At 33.0% G+C, this 5,513-nt stretch overlaps 1 long non-coding RNA gene across 3 annotated transcripts; it reads left to right on the plus strand.

Annotated features, from left to right (window-relative positions):
- The first annotated feature begins 722 nt into the window (after positions 1–722).
- On the plus strand, positions 723–4,943 carry LOC130820396 (uncharacterized). Of its 3 annotated transcripts, none has more exons than XR_009045189.1 (4): positions 723–4,002; positions 4,430–4,543; positions 4,637–4,680; positions 4,763–4,943. It is a non-coding gene; the product is annotated as an uncharacterized LOC130820396 (long non-coding RNA). The 3 variants fall into 3 exon arrangements; XR_009045190.1 differs by having other exon boundaries at positions 4,486–4,543; XR_009045188.1 differs by lacking the exon at positions 4,430–4,543.
- Positions 4,944–5,513: the final 570 nt, after the last annotated feature.

The following is a 5,513-nucleotide window of genomic DNA, read 5'->3' on the forward strand; positions in this document are numbered from 1 at the left end:
AGCCAATTCTTACAAGCTCCAAAACTCTCACATTATATTGCTCTTCACCATGTACTGCAATATGTCAACAATACCAGCAGCCAGGGTATTCTTTTAAAAGCAAGTGATAAACTTCTTCTTCAAGCTTTTAGTGACAGTGACTGGGGAGCTTGTATTGATACAAGACGATCTATTACTGGGTATATTCTTTTACTAGGCAACTCCCCCAATTAGTTGGAAAAGTAAGAAGCAGGGTACCGTTTCAAGGTCTTCAGCCGAAGCAGAATACAGAGCTATGAGCAGTGCTGCAGCTGAAGTAACATGGATTGTTCGATTGCTTGAAGAGTTGGGTGTTGACAAACTAAAACCTATCACCTTACATTGTGATAATCAAAGTGCTTTATTCATAGCCAAAAATCCAGTTTTCCATGAAAGGACCAAGCACATAGAACTCAATTGCCACTTCACAAGGGAAAAGGTCCTAGAAGGTCTCTTACAACTAACCTATTTGCCTACTCGCACTCAGTTAGCAGATGTTCTCACCAAAGCCCTTCCCTCTGCTCAATTTAATACTCTTCTTAACAAGATAGACATGTTTCAACCCTGCCTACCTTGCGGGGTGTTGGACACTCCAAGTCATAACGGGGATTTCGGGTTAGGTTTGCTGAGTCATCATTAATTTCTAAAAGCCTTGTATCCATTCCCTCTCCATATATATATAAACTCTGTTTTCCAGATTTCTGTGACAATGAATAAGAGTGGTTTTTTGTTCTAAGCTTTTGTTAATGTCTTCTTCTCTACATGCCTTCAAGTTGATTTAAATCAAGGTATTCTAACATCTCCCTTCTTTTATCACATTCCAAAAAGAAACCCCATATCCCTCATAAAAGATGAAATCTCACAAGTCACAACCCACAAAGATGAAATCCAGCTTCGTCACCTCACCGGCCAGCGTCCACCAACCCCTCCATCTCCGGCTCTAGCACCGCCACACACGACGGTCACTGACTATAGATTTCGATGGTGATGGACAGAATTGGGTCTTAGTTTTCATCCCTAATGGCTTTCTTGTTATCTCTTGAAAGTCTATTATCCACGGACAATACAAAAAGAAGATTTCTTCATTCAATTCCATGGAAACTTCCTTCCAAATACTTGAGGTACACCCCCACTAAATAAATTATATTGAGCTTAATATAAATTATGTGTAAAGGAGATTTATTATTAACCGATGAATTTGTAAAAGGAGTAATTGTGGAAAGTTTGGTGTTGATGACGTTAAATTGTGAAATGTTAATTGGGATTGAAATTTGAGATATTAGTTAGTTAGTCTTATTTCAATTTGAATTTTAGTTGAGAATTATTTTAAGAAATGGGGAATAAAATTGAGTTTACTTATTCATGTTAATAGTTGGTAGAATCTTGAAGTACATTAATCAATGTTAAATTAATTCCATATGCAAATTGAGTTGTTAAGTGTTTGCTTTGGTTCTGTATAGATTGAAATGTAGAATGCACTTTGTTATTGAAGATGAATTAAAGATGAATGTAGTATTTGAGTATATTCAAGAAATAATATCGAAGTAGTTTGTCATTTGAATTATGAATATGAATATGAGTAGAATTTGAAATGATATTTGGTAATTGATTAAGTATTGGTAGTTTGAACATGAGGTATAGATAGTGAGTTTTGTATATTATAATGAGATTGGTTTTGTTGAGTTGTAGTTGATATGTTGATAGTGAATCGAGGGTACAAACATGAATTTCAGAATAATTTGGTGTTTGAATATATTCTAAGAAAAAAAGTGAGTTAGGAATGTGAGATTAATATGGGTAAATTGTATATGAAATGAATAAGTAGAAATTGATTGTAACTTGGTGGAATCTAATGATGTGTCATTATATCACAAATTCATCTGTGAGGAGAAAATTGTGCCTATTTTAGGTTTTTGCTAGTAATTTCAAATTTTGGGTATTCAAGTATTTTGTTATGAATAGTGTGACTTGAGTGCACATTTAGTGTGTGCATTCATGTGGTGACTCTTGGGATGGAATCCCATAAGTATGTCATGAATGGGTGTATTAAGATAAGTCTTGATGATTGTGGTTTATGATGATGATTAAAGTATGGATTAATGAGGTAATGAAGTATGAGTTATTCATGGGAGTTATGGGATCTAATGAAGAAGTTCAAAGGTTTAAGATGCTCTACTATGCAAGTCGAGCAATACTGTCAGAAGCCTTCTGAAGTGCCGCTCGACCAGCTCGCTTGACCGAGCGAGCTTCAGAATGGGTCGAGCAAGCAGACAGAATGCAACCAGAAACTTCCTGTAGTCCGCTCGACCGAGCGAGCCTCTGCTTTGAACGAGCGATGTCTCTGATGCTCCTAGGATGCTGTTTTTGACTCAAGTTCTTGGGGATGTTTCATTATCATTTATTCATAGCTTTAATATACTTAATGTTACTTAGTATGATCTCTCCTATAAATAGAGAGCTTTCATTCACATTGTAAATATCCACAAAAATATACCCCAAGCCAAACACTAGCCTATATCTCTTCTCTATTGTAATTCTTCATATTTGAGAGTTCTTTGAACTCCTTTGATAATATAAGAGATACTACACATCGGAGGGCGTAGCCTAAGTTGGGTAAACCTCGTTAAATCTTTGTGTCGTTTTATTGCTTTACTTTCTCCTACAAACATCGATATCATTGATAGCGTAATTTATTTGTCACTAAACCTCATACATTCGATCTTGGCAATATAAGAGTTTGAAACACATTGTTCGAACTCTAATACATCATCGTTTTCATATTTGATTCTAAATCTTAATATTGATTGTATTAAATTAAAGGAGTGTTTTAGTAGTGTTGATATTAGTTACTTTAATGATCAAAGGTATTGGTGAAAGTAAATAAGATATAAGAATTAGTTGAATCATAGTTTAAATAAAAAGTTGTTGTTTATAAAATCAAAGTTAAGCAAATCTTATTAGCTAGTTAAGCCAAATCTATTGTTGGGTTGCTATAATTGAAATGGTTAGATTTTTTACTCAAATATCTAATAGTTACGAGAAAAGAATGTAAAGGTATGTATTTTCCCTTTGGCTGAGATTGGTTTGAATACAGAGAGATGTTCTTCCAAAATAGAAAGTTGTTTTTCGAACCTTAAAATCATAGAATAGTTACAGAAAAGTTGTAGATGGTTTAATGTTTTGAAACGGTTGAGATTACCTTTTTGGTGTCTCAAGGAATTGGAACATCGTCGGGATTATCTCGACACTACATCATAGTTTGGGGGTACGTTGATCAGTACCTCGGACTTGGACCTTTTGCTACGGTTTAGTCGTTTGTGGGGTGTGCACACTAGGGATCTTTGTCTAATAGTTATTCGGAGGGGAAAAGAAAGTTCGTTCCATTTCATAGATTTATGAATTAAAGACTCTAAAAGGAAAAGTCTTAGTAAAGAAAATAGAAAAGAAAGATATATCCATTTCATAGATTGATGATTTGAAGATTTTGAAAGGAAATATTTTAGCAAAGAAAATGAAAAGTTTTTTTATTTACGAATACAAAACAAAAAAAAGAAAATGATTTTTGTAAAGTATTGATAAAGTAGCGTGTTTGCAAAAGAAAATGTTTTATAGGATGTAATCAACGTATCCTACTTGCATGTGTAGTTGGCTTATAATATGGAATGTAGTTCAACCTATTTGGCTGCAGGTAAATGAAGGTTGGAATCAAGGCAGAGAGCAACATCTACTCATTTTGTGTAAATATAGTTATTATGTTTTCTTTTCGCTATAGTTTTATGTATAATTAGTATTTTAATTGTGTTGTGAAGGAAATTAAGCTATGTTATATCATATATGTGTACTTAGCATAAGCTGACTGTGTGGTATTGTTATTTGAACTTGTCGTGGTGAGGGACGGATTTTGAAATCATTGAAGTCAATGGTAGCTGAAAGTATAAAGATCAGTAATCAACAAAACAGTCTCAACAAATCATATAAAAGAATGTAAGTAAATCAAATCTTTATTTAAAATTATTTTAGTACTTATTTGGATTATTAGAGAAAAGATTCCACCTTACGAGGTGATGAAATTTTGAAATATTTGGCATTTGTACTCATGGCTAGTTGACATTTTAAAATGTTGGTTTTGAACTTGCAGGGTGACTTTTTAAGTCAAGAAAAATTTTGATTTATCCGATTTACAAATGAAACTCTGTCGTATTTTCTATAGAAATTTATATATTTTAAATCGTTTCAAATGATTCTTATAATGTGTACATCTTTCAAAGGTTGTAAACTCTGATATTTAAAATTCTTTAATAGATGTGTAGTGGATAATATAATCAGTTGAGTAATTGATTTATTATTAACGTAATAGCCTGATATAAGTATTAAGCTTCCGCATTAGTTTAAATTAATCTTGTTTCATCAGCCGGTAGTTTTTGGGTTGTTACAAAATGCCTAAAGAATTTCATCAATTGATTCAAGATTTGGAAGCGGAGTTATTCCCTGGTTGTAAGACTTATAAGAGGCTAGAGTTTATTTGGTATGAATATATCATTGATTTTTATTTCTTTTGGAGAACTAATTTGTGTGTATAGTTTATTGTGTGTATAATTTATTCATTGACTTTGTGAAGGTGCTTTTGGATTAATTTTTTACCCACTGAAGTTAAGTTTCAAGGTATATGGCTATTTTAATTGTATAATTTAATTATAAGACCAGATTTTATCGATATGCTAATTATATTTGTGAATATTTTCAGGTTAATGGTGTAATGCTGAAAAGAACTCAAATTAAATGTATACACATAACCATAATATTTTTTGTAATATTTTTGTAACTCGAACTTTTACGAAAAGAACTCAAATTATATGTATACACATGTACAAGTAAATTACTTGCTCTTTTGTATAATTGGCAATATATTATTATTATTATTAATATTATTATTGTGCAATCAAAAATTATGGGCTTCATAACAATAAGTACTAAAATCACACAAATGTAGGTCATATTATGTGCTGCACTTAACTGTGGGCTACACATATAATTGTATCATCCAAAACAATAAAAATATGGGCCACAAACTCAATATGTCGCCCAAAAAAATAACTATGGGTTGTGTAACAAAAGTGTCGCCCAAAGTTATGATATGGGCTACATAAATATATGTCACCCAAAAAAGACTAACTATGGGCTGCGTGGATAAAAGTATCGCCCAAACTTGAAATATGGGCTACATAGATGGGTGTGTGTCGCCCAAACATGGGTGGCGTTGATAGAACGACACTTGCCGTGCCACTTTTTAGAATTGTCGCCTTTACTTTGGGCAACATACTAGGGTGTCGTCCAAAATGCTTTTTCTTGTAGTGCGTGTTGCATCCACACTTCTAGTCCAATGGGCTATTATATGAGGGGGCGTGTTAGAGTATATAACATATCATGGGGCATCAAATGTCAGCTTAAGTTTTTTTTGTTGAGTTGATTCCTTGACGGTATCGGAATTGAACATA

Source organism: Amaranthus tricolor, chromosome 8 (assembly GCF_026212465.1).
Source record: "Amaranthus tricolor cultivar Red isolate AtriRed21 chromosome 8, ASM2621246v1, whole genome shotgun sequence".
Lineage (NCBI taxonomy): Eukaryota > Viridiplantae > Streptophyta > Magnoliopsida > Caryophyllales > Amaranthaceae > Amaranthus > Amaranthus tricolor.